This window comes from Microcaecilia unicolor, chromosome 1 (genome assembly GCF_901765095.1).
Source record: "Microcaecilia unicolor chromosome 1, aMicUni1.1, whole genome shotgun sequence".
In the NCBI taxonomy this organism is placed as follows: Eukaryota; Metazoa; Chordata; class Amphibia; order Gymnophiona; family Siphonopidae; genus Microcaecilia; species Microcaecilia unicolor.
Window position 1 is genome coordinate 664,712,965 of NC_044031.1, and position 14,251 is coordinate 664,727,215.

At 48.6% G+C, this 14,251-nt stretch overlaps 1 protein-coding gene across 1 annotated transcript in view; it reads right to left on the reverse strand.

Moving 5' to 3' along the window:
- The window catches only part of CCDC33 (coiled-coil domain containing 33), a 642,117-nt gene that overhangs the window by 166,297 nt on the left and 461,569 nt on the right, over positions 1-14,251 (reverse strand). The gene's annotated exons all lie outside the window — the stretch shown is intronic.

Here is a 14,251-nt window from a genome sequence, read left to right on the forward strand (position 1 = left end):
ACTGGGGAAAATCTCTGTGTAGTTTTATATGAGTTGCAAAATTCAAGTTTTTCATAATCAAATCAGATGAAACCCACAAAACCCAAATTTTAAAATGACGATCAGGAACACCAATAAAGTTGCAGATATTTAGATTACCATTTCTGCTAGTTTACTGCTGTGCCTGGTCTACCTTTTGTTTATAATTTGTGATCCAAAAGCAAAGAAACAAAATGGCAGTAGAATGGCAGTGCTCTGGGCCCTGATGCTCAAACCTCTGGTGCTGTACTGAACAGTGCCAGAGAAAGTGTCGGAACAGCGTGTCTGAACAGCTCCCTAATGCTCAATGATAATGAGATGTAAATGTAGGCACACTAATAGCACTGAGCATTAGGGAGCTGTTTAGAAGTTCAGGGAAGGAAGGTGCCTGGTGCATGCACTTGAGGGTTGTGTGCTAAGCACAGCTGTTCAACACATACCCAGAAAACCAGAGGGGAGGAGAGGAGGAGGAGGAAAAGGAAGTGGTACCGGTTGCCGGTTAGTGACATACTGGTGCATGTTCTGAAGCACACATTGTCTATTTTCTGAGTCTGTTCTCCACCAGTTCTCTTTCCATGCAAGAGAGAAGCTGGGAGTAATTCAACAACATGCTGAGTAGAGATGCTGTTTATACTTTTACACTGGTAAAATCTTGATAGCATCATAGTAGCTTGAGGGGGGTCATACAGCAAAGGAGTGAAGAAGCGCACATAAGGAGCACATCGTGCTCCTTACGCGAGCTCCTTGGGGTGAGCAACGGGGGCGTTAGAGGCATATAACTCTTGTTAAGTTTTTTTTCACATGGATTGCACTTTCATCTGTCTGGCTCAATGCAGCTTTCTGGTGCTAACTTCCTTGGCTCGCTGGTTCAGTACTTCTCTTTTTCCGTTGTGATTTTAATTTTCCTTTCTATTCTCTCTCTTTGCACAGCCTATTCCTTCAGCAGCTTCACACTGACTTTTGCCTAGGGAGGTAAGTTGTTTAATTCCGTGTCTATCTTCACCAAGCTCAGCCCTGGATATAAAGCCCTGGATATAAGCACGTTTTCATGCGCTTTATTAAACTGTCACTCTCTTAGGCATAAATCACTGCTCATTCATGATCTTATTGCAGAATACTATCTAGAATTTTTCACTCTTATGGAGACCTGGCTTCTATCGGGTGAAGAAAAATATCTTTTCCAATGTCTTTCTACCCAACACTCGGTCATTTACTCTTCCTGTGCTGATAAACATGGAGATGGGTTAACCTTTTTTTGTCCTGCATCGTTAGTGGTAAAAGCACTTCCCAGTACTGACTTTCCATATTGTGAATTATTGTATGCTTAGGTTCATAGTCCATTCTCATTTCATATTTTAGTTTTCTATTTATTTATTTTATTTGTTACATTTATACCCCGCATTTTCCCACCTTTTTGCAGGCTCAATGTGGTTTACAAAGTACCGTAAAGGCATTTGCCATTACGGTTGATAACAAATAAAATATTGTGTTGTAGACAAATGAGGTAGATATGGTTCAGGCATCATGGGGTCAAGGGGAATGAGGATAGTTGATTGTCCAGTACGATCATTGATTATGTTGTGTTGCCGGGTGTGGGGAATTATGTTGGATCGGTGGGGTAGGCTTTTTTGAAGAGGTGGGTTTTTAATTATATCCTGAAGTTTAGATGGTCATGGATTGTTTTTATGGCATGCGGGAGTCCATTCCATAGTTGCACGCTTATGTAGGAGAAACTGGATGCATAAGCTGCTTTGTATTTTAGCCCTTTGCAGTTTGGGTAATATAGGTTTAGGTAAGATCGTGCTGATCCGAATCTGTTTCTAGTTGGTAGATCTATGAGGTCTGTCATGTATTCTGGGACTATGCCGTAGATGATTTTATGAACCAGAGTGCAGATTTTGAAGATGATCCGTTCTTTGATTAGGAGCCAGTGCAGCTTTTCTTGAAGGGGTTTAGCACTTTCGAATCGTGTTTTACCATATATCAGTCTGGCTGCTGTGTTTTGGGTGGTCTGGAGTTTTTTTGTAAGTTGTTCTTTGCATCCCGCGTATATTCCGTTGCAATAATCTGCATGGCTATTGCCCAGAATTCTTCATCAACTACATGTTATGTTTTGTTAGTTAGATCCAATTCCTTCCACCTGATTACTGCAGGCTTTTACAGGTCTTTGTCCCTTAATATACTCTTTGGTATCCAATAACCTTTCATTTGGTATTGTTCCGTTTGATCTTAAGAACGCTATTATTAGGCCAATTCTTAAGAAGGCTGACTTATTTATTAATTTTGACATTTATTCCCCACATTATCCCGAATATACTCGAATTCAATGTGGATAATGGTAAATAAACAACAGACAAGGCTTACAAAGCACAGATTATAGACAATTGATGGCCAGTTGCAATCTAAGATACTCCATCAATGGATAGAAACCTCTCAAAGAGAAGAGTTTTCAGTTTTTTACAACAACAACAAAAAAACAAATAATCAGGCTGACCCTTGATTGTCACTGGCAGTGAATTCCACCACTTAGCACCCTGGTATCTAAAGTCAGCAGAGTGAACTGACTTATAACGCACTCTCTTACAATCTGGAAGATGAAGTCTAAGGTAGTCCCTAAAAAACAGAGGTTATATTGTGAAGGGGAATAGTTACTAAGTGCTGCATATAATCTGGTGTCATGCGATATAATATCTGAAAGACAAAAACAAAATTTAAAAATAATCCTGGCTTTAATGGGCAACCAGTGCAGTTTGCATAATAATAGAGTGGCTGAATCAAAATGCGATACCTTGAGGACAAGCCTAGCTCCAGTATTTTGGGTCATTTGTAGCCTTTTAGGATACCCTCCTTACATCCATTGTAGATGGAATTGCAGTAATCGAACTGAGTTAAAACCAAGGATTGAACTAGCAATCTAAAGATGTCTTGCGAGAATTATGATCTGATTCTCCTCAGTTTCAAAAGAGATCTGAAGGATTTTTTCACTACTGAGGAAACCTGAGGCTCGAATGTGAGGTGACTGTCAATTAATACACCCAATACCCTAAGTGTAGAGTCTAGGACGTACAACATGTTGTCAATAGTAAAATTATTATATGCGGTACGGTCAAAGGGGTTGGTTATGACAAGAAATTTAGTCTTATCTCTATTTAACTTAAACTCAGAAGCCCAGAATTTCAACAAATACAGACAGAGCCTAATCTTAGAGACAATTTCTGGAAGATCAGTCTTGAAAGCGATATAGATTATGACATCATCCACGTAAATAAAAGTGCAGAACCCTGCTGCTTCTAGCCTTTCACCTAATGGAGCCATCATAACATACATCATGACATACCATAATGACTCATAATTGGAACCGTAATTCTTCATCATCTACTTAACAATCGGATTATTTTCTCCCTATTTAGTACTGTAGCTGTGCACCTATATATAGCACCCAGAGGTTGCCTGATTGGTGCATATTTTATAAAAGAAAGTAGGCACCCACTTTCCTCTATAATATGCTAGCATATCCATATATATATATGCATGTATGCACTTAGGTGCAAGCACTTACACCAGGCATAGAGCAAACATGTTACCTACGTTCCAGAGATAAGCAAATAAAGTCTTCCATAAATCACATGTAAGTGTGCACCCTGCCCAAGCTCTGCTCATGTGTTTGTCCACCAACAAGTTATGCTCTGTTGAACATATAATTAAAGAATAGTATTAAGCGCACTTTTGGCATTTACACACATTCATGTGCATATCTGCACATATATGCTACCATCCTAATAATTTGTGTGTATAATTTGTGCATAAATGTTAATGCCTACTTTATATAATTACTCCTGTAAAGCCCAGTGACTGAAATACAATAAAAGCCAGCTGCGACATCTAACTTATTCTAAACATAAACATAGAAACACAGAAAAAGTTAGGTAACTAAAAATGATATGGCATATCTAGTCTGCCCATCCATGCCATCTGCTCTCCCTATCACTCCCTTAGAGATACTATGTACTAGTCCCAAGTTCTCTTTAATTCAGATACTGTTTTCATCTCCACCATTTCCACCAGGAGGCCACAGGGCTGCTGAGAAACAAAGCCGGTCCAGGGGCAAACGCCCCCCCCCCCCCCAGGCCTGCTCCCCCTCCAGGCCCACCCCCGGGCCCGCCCCACTTACTTGTCCTGCTCCTGTCACTGTGTTTGGCAAAATTCCCCAGGGTCTGGCGCTAGCATGGCTCTCCTTTTCACGCAGCGCTGTACACTTAAACATGAAGAGACAATCTCTGCTTAACACAACTTACAATCAAATTAGGACAAACAGGACAAATAAGAGATAAGTGAATTACTAACCTGGGAAAGATAAAATATGGGTACTGAACAAGTGAGTAAGGGTTAGGAGCACCAACAATGTGGGTTCTTAGCCTAGATTTGAAGATGGCCAGAGATGGAGCTTGATGTACCGGCTCAGGAACAGAGTCTGGAGTTAGTGATGGAGGAGAAGGGTGCAGATAAGAGAGATTTACCCAGTGAATGGAGTTACCGGGGAAGAGTGTAGAGAGAAATAAGAGGGGAGAGGTACTGAGGAGCTGCAGAGTGAATGCACTTGTAAGTCAATAAGTGGAGTTTAAACTGTATGCGGAAACGGATAGGGAGCCAGTGAAGTGACTTGAGGAGAGGGCTAATATGAGCATAGCAACACTGGCGGAATATAAGTCGTGAGCAGAATTTTGAACAGATTGAAGAGGAAAGAGATGACTAAGTGGGAGACCTGTGAGAAGTAAGTTGCAATAGTCTAAGCAAGAGGTGGTAAGAGTGTGGATAAGGGTTCTGGTAGTGTGCTCAGAAAGGAAAGGGCAAATTTTGCCTTTCTTCCTTCCTGCCGCAGGAAGGAAGTATTCTGCTCTGTGACGCCGTTGTGCACAGGAACAGAGCAATTTTAGCACCATAAGTACATAAGTAATGCCACACTGGGAAAAGACCAAGGGTCCATCGAGCCCAGCATCCTGTCCACGACAGCGGCCAATCCAGGCCAAGGGCACCTGGCAAGCTTCCCAAACGTACAAACATTCTATACATGTTATTCCTGGAATTGTGGATTTTTCCCAAGTCCATTTAGTAGTGGTTTATGGACTTGTCCTTTAGGAAACCGTCTAACCCCTTTTAAAACTCTGCCAAGCTAACCGCCTTCACCACGTTCTCCGGCAACGAATTCCAGGCCCTTTGGATGCTGGGCCCTGTGGAACTTTGCTCCCCCCCCCCCCCCCCCGGCGGCCCTGGGAGGCCGTTCCACAAATTCACCACCCTTTCTATGAAGAAGCATTTCCTCAGGTTACTTCTGAGTCTATCCCCTTTCACCTTCATCATATGCCCCCAGAGCTTCCTTTCAATTGAAAGAGACTTGCCTCCTGTGCATTTGTGCCATAAGTAGTTAAATGTCTCTATCATATCTTCCCTCTCTCGTATAGCTAGCAGCTCTTAATATACAATAGCACATCACCGTGCTGGCACTATTTCTTTAGTTTAGACTGTTCAGTCATATTTTTGGCCTGATACTATCTATACAAATTCTGAAAGAATACAGATAGCGAATGCTACATACCTGTAGAAGGTATTCTCCGAGGACAGCAGGCTGATTGTTCTCACTGATGGGTGACGTCCACGGCAGCCCCTCCAATCGGAAACTTCACTAGCAAAGTCCTTTGCTAGCCCTCGCGCGCCCGCGCGCACCGCGCATGCGCGGCCGTCTTCCCGCCCGAAACCGGCTCGAGCCGGCCAGTCCAGTATGTAGCAAGACAATACACTTCAAGGGAAGACACAACTCCAAAGGGGAGGCGGGCGGGTTGGTGAGAACAATCAGCCTGCTGTCCTCGGAGAATACCTTCTACAGGTATGTAGCATTCGCTTTCTCCGAGGACAAGCAGGCTGCTTGTTCTCACTGATGGGGTATCCCTAGCCCCCAGGCTCACTCAAAACAACAACATTGGTCAATTGGGCCTCGCAACGGCGAGGCCATAACTGAGATTGACCTAAAAAATTTACCAACTAACTGAGAGTGTAGCCTGGAACAGAACAAACAGGGCCCTCGGGGGGTGGAGTTGGATCCTAAAGCCCAAACAGGTTCTGAAGAACTGACTGCCCGAACCGACTGTCGCGTCGGGTATCCTGCTGCAGGCAGTAATGGGATGTGAATGTGTGGACAGAAGCCCACGTCGCAGCTCTGCAAATTTCTTCAATGGAGGCTGACTTCAAGTGGGCTACCGACGCAGCCATGGCTCTAACATTATGAGCCGTGACATGACCCTCAAGAGCCAGCCCCGCCTGGGCGTAAGTGAAGGAAATGCAATCTGCTAGCCAATTGGATATGGTGCGTTTCCCTACAGCCACTCCCCTCCTATTGGGATCAAAAGAAACAAACAATTGGGCGGACTGTCTGTGGGGCTGTGTCCGCTCCAGGTAGAAGGCCAATGCTCTCTTGCAGTCCAATGTGTGCAGCTGACGTTCAGCAGGGCAGGAATGAGGACGGGGAAAGAATGTTGGCAAGACAATTGACTGGTTCAGATGGAACTCCGACACGACCTTTGGCAGGAACTTAGGGTGAGTGCGGAGGACTACTCTGTTGTGATGAAATTTAGTGTAAGGGGCCTGGGCTACCAGGGCCTGAAGCTCACTGACTCTACGAGCCGAAGTAACTGCCACCAAGAAAATGACCTTCCAGGTCAAGTACTTCGGATGGCATGAATCCAGTGGCTCAAAAGGAGGTTTCATCAGCTGGGTGAGAACGACATTGAGATCCCATGACACTGTAGGAGGCTTGACAGGGGGCTTTGACAAAAGCAAACCTCTCATGAAGCGAACAACTAAAGGCTGTCCTGAGATCGGCTTACCTTCCACTTGGTAATGGTATGCACTGATTGCACTAAGGTGAACTCTTACGGAGTTGGTCTTCAGACCAGACTCAGACAAGTGCAGAAGGTATTCAAGCAGGGTCTGTGTAGGACAAGAGCGAGGATCTAGGGCCTTGCTGTCACACCAGACGGCAAACCTCCTCCAATGAAAGAAGTAACTTCTCTTGGTGGAGTCTTTCCTGGAAGCAAGCAAGATGCGGGAGACACCCTCTGGCAGACCCAAAGAGGCAAAGTCTACGCCCTCAACATCCAGGCCGTGAGAGCCAGGGACTGGAGGTTGGGATGCAGAAGAGCCCCTTCGTCCTGCGTGATGAGGGTCGGAAAACACTCCAATCTCCATGGTTCTTCGGAGGATAACTCCAGAAGAAGGGGGAACCAGATCTGACGCGGCCAAAAAGGAGCAATCAGAATCATGGTGCCTCGGTCTTGCTTGAGTTTCAACAAAGTCTTCCCCACCAGAGGGATGGAGGATAAGCATACAGGAGGCCCTCCCCCCAATCCAGGAGGAAGGCATCCGACGCCAGTCTGCCGTGGGCCTGAAGCCTGGAACAGAACTGAGGGACCTTGTGGTTCACTTGAGATGCGAAGAGATCCACCAGGGGGGTGCCCCACGCCTGGAAGATCTGTCGCACTACACGGGAATTGAGCGACCACTCGTGAGGTTGCATAATCCTGCTCAACCTGTCGGCCAGACTGTTGTTTACGCCTGCCAGATATGTGGCTTGGAGCACCATGCCTTGACGGCGAGCCCAGAGCCACATGCTGACGGCTTCCTGACACAGGGGGCGAGATCCGGTGCCCCCCTGCTTGTTGACATAGTACATGGCAACCTGATTGTCTGTCTGAATTTGGATAATTTGGTGGGACAGCCGATCTCTGAAAGCCTTCAGAGCGTTCCAGATCGCTCGCAACTCCAGAAGGTTGATCTGTAGATCGCTTTCTTGGAGGGACCACCTTCCTTGGGTGTGAAGCCCATCGACATGAGCTCCCCATCCCAGGAGAGACGCATCCGTGGTCAGCACTTTTTGTGGCTGAGGAATTTGGAAGGGACGTCCCAGAGTCAAATTGGAGCAAATCGTCCACCAATACAGGGATTCGAGAAAACTCGTGGACAGGTGGATCACGTCCTCTAGACCCCCAGCGGCCTGATACCACTGGGAGGCTAGGGTCCATTGAGCAGATCTCATGTGAAGGCGGGCCATGGGAGTCACATGAACTGTGGAGGCCATGTGGCCCAGCAATCTCAACATCTGCCGAGCTGTGATCTGCTGGGACGCTCGCACCCGCGAGACGAGGGACAACAAGTTGTTGGCCCTCGCCTCTGGGAGATAGGCGCGAGCCGTCCGAGAATCCAGCAGGGCTCCGATGAATTCGAGTTTCTGCACTGGGAGAAGATGGGACTTTGGGTAATTTATCACAAACCCCAGTAGCTCCAGGAGGCGAATAGTCATCTGCATGGACTGCAGGGCTCCTGCCTCGGATGTGTTCTTGACCAGCCAATCGTCGAGATATGGGAACACGTGCACCCCCAGCCTGCGAAGCGCCGCTGCTACCACAGCTAGGCACTTTGTGAACACCCTGGGCGCAGAGGCGAGCCCAAAGGGTAGCACACAGTACTGGAAGTGGCGTGTGCCCAGCTGAAATCGCAGATACTGTCTGTGAGCTGGCAGTATCGGGATGTGTGTGTAGGCATCCTTCAAGTCCAGAGAGCATAGCCAATTGTTTTGCTGAATCATGGGGAGAAGGGTGCCCAGGGAAAGCATCCTGAACTTTTCTTTTACGAGATATTTGTTCAGGGCCCTTAGGTCTAGGATGGGACGCATCCCCCCTGTTTTCTTTTCCACAAGGAAGTACCTGGAATAGAATCCCAGCCCTTCTTGCCCGGATGGCACGGGCTCGACCGCATTGGCGCTGAGAAGGGCGGAGAGTTCCTCTGCAAGTACCTGCTTGTGCTGGAAGCTGTAGGACTGAGCTCCCGGTGGACAATTTGGAGGTTGTGAGGCCAAATTGAGGGTGTATCCTTGCCGGACTATTTGGAGAACCCACTGATCGGAGGTTATGAGAGGCCACCTTTGGTGAAAAGCTTTCAACCTCCCTCCGACAGGCAGGTCGCCCGGCACTGACACTTGGATGTCGGCTATGCTCTGCTGGAGCCAGTCAAAAGCTCGCCCCTTGCTTTTGCTGGGGAGCCGCGGGGCCTTGCTGATTCGCACGCTGCTGACGAGAGCGAGCGCGCTGGGGCTTAGCCTGGGCCACAGGCTGTCGGGAAGGAGGATTGTACCTACGCTTGCCAGAAGTATAGGGAACAGTCTTCCTTCCCCCGAAAAATCGTCTACCTGTAGAGGTAGAAGCTGAAGGCTGCCGGCGGGCGAACTTGTCGAATGCGGTGTCCCGCTGGTGGAGAGACTCTACCACCTGTTCGACTTTTTCGCCAAAAATGTTATCCGCACGGCAAGGCGAGTCCGCAATCCGCTGCTGGATTCTATTCTCCAGGTCGGCGGCACGCAGCCATGAGAGCCTGCGCATCACCACACCTTGAGCAGCGGCCCTGGACGCAACATCAAAAGTGTCATAAACTCCTCTGGCCAGGAATTTTCTGCACGCCTTCAGCTGCCTGACCACCTCCTGAAAAGGCTTGGCTTGCTCAGGGGGAAGAGCATCAACCAAGCCCGCCAACTGTCGCACATTGTTCCGCATGTGTATGCTCGTGTAGAGCTGGTAAGACTGGATCTTGGACACGAGCATAGAGGAATGGTAGGCCTTCCTCCCAAAGGAGTCTAAGGTTCTAGCGTCCTTGCCCGGGGGCGCCGAAGCATGTTCCCTAGAACTCTTAGCCTTCTTTAGGGCCAAATCAACAACTCCAGAGTCATGAGGCAACTGAGTGCGCATCAGCTCTGGGTCCCCATGGATCCGGTACTGGGACTCGATCTTCTTGGGAATGTGGGGATTAGTTAATGGCTTGGTCCAGTTCGCAAGCAATGTCTTCTTCAGGACATGGTGCAAGGGAACAGTGGACGCTTCCTTAGGTGGAGAAGGATAGTCCAGGAGCTCAAACATTTCAGCCCTGGGCTCGTCCTCCACAACCACCGGGAAGGGGATGGCCGTAGACATCTCCCGGACAAAGGAGGCAAAAGACAGACTCTCGGGAGGAGAAAGCTGTCTCTCAGGAGAGGGAGTGGGATCAGACGGAAGACCCGCAGACTCCTCGTCAGAGAAATATCTGGGATCTTCCTCTTCCTCCCACGAGGCCTCACCCTCGGTGTCAGACACAAGCTCACGGACCTGTGTCTGCAACCTCGCCCTGCTCGACTCCGTGGAACCCCGTCCACGATGGGGGCGTCGAGAGGTAGACTCCCTCGCCCGCATCGGCGAAGCTCCCTCCGCCGACGTAGTCGGGGAGCCTTCCTGGGAGGTGGCCGCGGTCGGCACCGCACGCGGTACCGACGTTGGGGACCTCAACCTGGGCGATGGGCCAGCCGGCGCCACGCTCGACGGTACCGGTGGCGCAAGCACCGCCGGTACCGGAGGGGTAGGGCGCAACAGCTCTCCCAGAATCTCTGGGAGAACGGCCCGGAGGCTCTCGTTTAGAGTGGCTGCAGAGAAAGGCTGAGAGGTCGATGCAGGCGTCGACGTCAGTACCTGTTCCGGGCGTGGAGGCTGTTCCGGGCTGTCCAGAGCGGAGCGCATCGACACCTCCTGAACAGAGGGTGAGCGGTCCTCTCGGTGCCGATGCCTGCTGGGTGCCGACTCCCTCGGCGACCCAGAGCTCTCGGTGCCGACACGGGGAGGAGACCGGTGTCGATGCTTCTTCGATTTCTTCCGAAGCATGTCACCGGAGCTCCCCGGCACCGACGAGGAGGACGTCGAATCCATCCGTCGCTTCCTCGGGGCCGAGACTGAAGAAGGTCGATCTCGGGGGGGCTGTACCGCAGGAGCCCTCAGGGTAGGAGGAGACCCACCCGAGGGCTCACCGCCACCAGCAGGGGAATGGACAGCCCTCACCTGCACTCCACCCGATGCACCACCGTCCGACGACATCAGCAGACGAGGTCCTGGTACCACCGACGTCGATGCAGCTATCCGATGTCTCGGCGCCGATGCAGAGGCCCGATGCCTCGATGCACTCGATGCAGGGGCGGCCGAGGAAGATGGTCTGGACGCTGACGACGTCGATGCACTCGAAGATCCCGGTGCCGATGCCGACGAAGAGCCCGAGAACAACACGTTCCACTGGGCTAGTCTCGCTACCTGAGTCCGCCTTTGAAGCAGGGAACACAGACTGCAGTTCTGAGGGCGGTGCTCGGCCCCCAGACACTGAAGACACGACGAGTGTCGATCAGTGAGCGAGATAACCCGGGCGCACTGGGTGCACTTCTTGAAGCCGCTGGAAGGCTTCGATGTCATGGGCGGAAAAATCACGCCGGCGAAATCAAAAGCCGAAATGGCGAAATTTGAAGCACCAAATTTAGAGGGAGAAAAAATCTCGACCGAGGCCGAAAAGAGGCCTTCCCCGACGACGAAAGAAAACTTACCGGGGCAAAAAAGCTGGAAGTACGGGGAGGATTTACACGAAACCCGGCGAGGGGTTTCCGGAGCACTTCCCGACTAAGGTAAAGCTTTCCCGAAGGAAAAAAACACGCTCAAAACAAATTGGACGCGCGAGGTCGACTTTCCGGGGCTCGACACGGCGAAAACACGACCGTACCGAGTGCGGACAAAAGAAGACTGGCCGGCTCGAGCCGGTTTCGGGCGGGAAGACGGCCGCGCATGCGCGGTGCGCGCGGGCGCGCGAGGGCTAGCAAAGGACTTTGCTAGTGAAGTTTCCGATTGGAGGGGCTGCCGTGGACGTCACCCATCAGTGAGAACAAGCAGCCTGCTTGTCCTCGGAGAAAGTGAAGTTACATGTGCATCAGCCACCAGTGAATATATAACTTCTTTTGAGTACCAGCGAATATTCAATTGTTGAATTACATACAAAATGTGATTAAATTAAAGGAGTGGAGGAGTGGCCTAATGGTTAGCGCACCGGTCTTGAAATCCAGAAGTGGCAGATTCAAATCCCACTTCTGCTCCTTGTGATTTTGGGCAAGTCACTTAACCCTCCATTGCCTCAGGTACAAACTCAGATTGTGAACCCTCCTGAGACATCCAGTGTACCTGAATGTAACTCACCTTGAGCTACTACTGAAAAAGGTGTGAGCAAAATTCAAATAAATAAATTACAATGCTCATGCTACCACCCTAACTCCTTCCCCTCATGAGATTTCAGTGTCAGAGAGGACAAAGGCAAATGTACAGTCTGTGTTTTGAGCAGTTCAGTGGATGCTGAGAATGCTGTTAAGGAACCTGTGGCTGCAGAGGCACTCCAGGTTATGAATTGATGAATATTGGCTGTACACTGCTACATTAATATGTTCTTAATATGTTTACAATATATCAGCAATACACTACCAACATTTTGATAACATGATCTTTGCTCCTTGCCTGGACATTTGTAGTGCTATGGTACCATAGAACCATATGGATATGGTGTTAGTTGCTATAATGGTTATATCATCTGCTATAATGCATCACATTTTTCAGTAGCCTCAATCAATCAACACATGGTATAAAAAGAATAAATCACAATTAAAAATTAAGAGAATAAAAGAGGGGAGACAGTTCTCAAGAGGCTGCTGGAGGAGTGTGTAAGAAGCTTTCACCATCTTCTGAGCTGTAAGAATGGAGAGGGGTTATGGTCCCAACTATCTGGCAGCCCGAAGCTCAAAACCTAATGCCGGTGCTAGACGCGATTAGCACCGCACTAGTGCCAGTGTTAATCTGCACAGAATGTTCAGAGAGCTGTAGCGCAGGAAATATGTGTGCCAAAGATAAGTGCAAATATTATTTAAATGTAGTCAGAGCAAACCTGAAAGTTAAAGCACACATTGGTCCCTGTTTTCTGCACTTAAAAATCAGCTTTTCAGATGAAAATGTTTTTTGAAAAAATTACATTTAAAGGGGCAGAGGAAAAGCGCCAGTGTATGTTTCACTTCTGGGTTTGCCTGGGCATGCGCACATGAACTGTGCTTATTGCAAAGCTCTTGTGCGCATGCACCAGGCGCGTTCCTCCCCTTTACTTTTGGACTCACAGTATGCATACCATTTGCATATTATTAGCATTGAGCATTGGGGAGCTAAGTTTTGTGATATGGGTTAGGCTCTGTTTCCTATAGCACGGGAGTTCTGAGCATCAGCCCATGGGTGTCTTTGCTTTTCCTTACAGATAATTTGATTCGGGCACCCTTCCCCACTATAAAACACACATCCTTTACAGCCAGTGAATAAAGAGAAATAATTTCTGGAATATGGTCTCTTCTAATCACAGGGGGCTGAGAGGGTTTCATGCTCTTATGCACCTGCAGCTGCTCTAGTACTCATGGAAAAAAAATCCCAATACATTACTCTAGTTAAAGCCTGCATCCACACAATGAATTTTTAATCAAAAACATACTTTGTGAAGTGGACCATTAACTGAATAAATAATTAATGTACAGGTTGAAGCAACTGATTAACTCTTTCTGTACCAGGCAGTGCCCGTACTTGAAAAGATCTATACAATATACAACTCTCAATAATAAGGGCAGAGGTGTAGCCAGAATCGGTACTTTGGATGGAGATATTTTTTTAAGACCAAAAAGAGTTTTTTCACCTACCCTACATCTTCTCCTTCTCCTCTGCGGTGTCCCGGCACCTGCGCTCCTGACTCTAAACTCCATCCCTCCCCGATATCGGTACAGGCATCCTCGGCACCTGCAGCGATTCATTCTTGCTGCTTGTGCCAGCCCCACAGGCTTCCATCTGCCATGTCCTGCCCTCGCTGACATCATTGCCTGTTTCCTCTCTGGTGGAATACAGCAGATGAAAGCCTGCGGGGCCAGTGCAAGCAGCAAGAATGAATTGCTGTGGGCGCCGAGGACACCTGCACTGACATCGGGGAGGGAAGGGGTTCAGAGACTGGAATGTAGATGCCAGGACACCATAGAGGAGAAGGGAGAAGACAGCAGTGTGGCGCTGCAGCTGGGTGGACCTGAACCAAGTTTGGGTGGGCCTGTGCCCACCCAGGCCCACCCGTGGCTACGCTACTGAATGGGGGGCTGTGGCTTTGAGCCCTACAGAGATGCTGCTAAAGGCACATATGGATATGTGCTTTACTTGCTTCATCTCTGCACTACTGTGGATAATGGCAAAGAGTAGTAGTAGAAGGTTCTAGGATGTTCAAGTTCCTGTATGCTGTAGCACTGTACTGCAAGCACTATGCAAAGGTAAGGGCAGAATATACCCATCTATAGGAT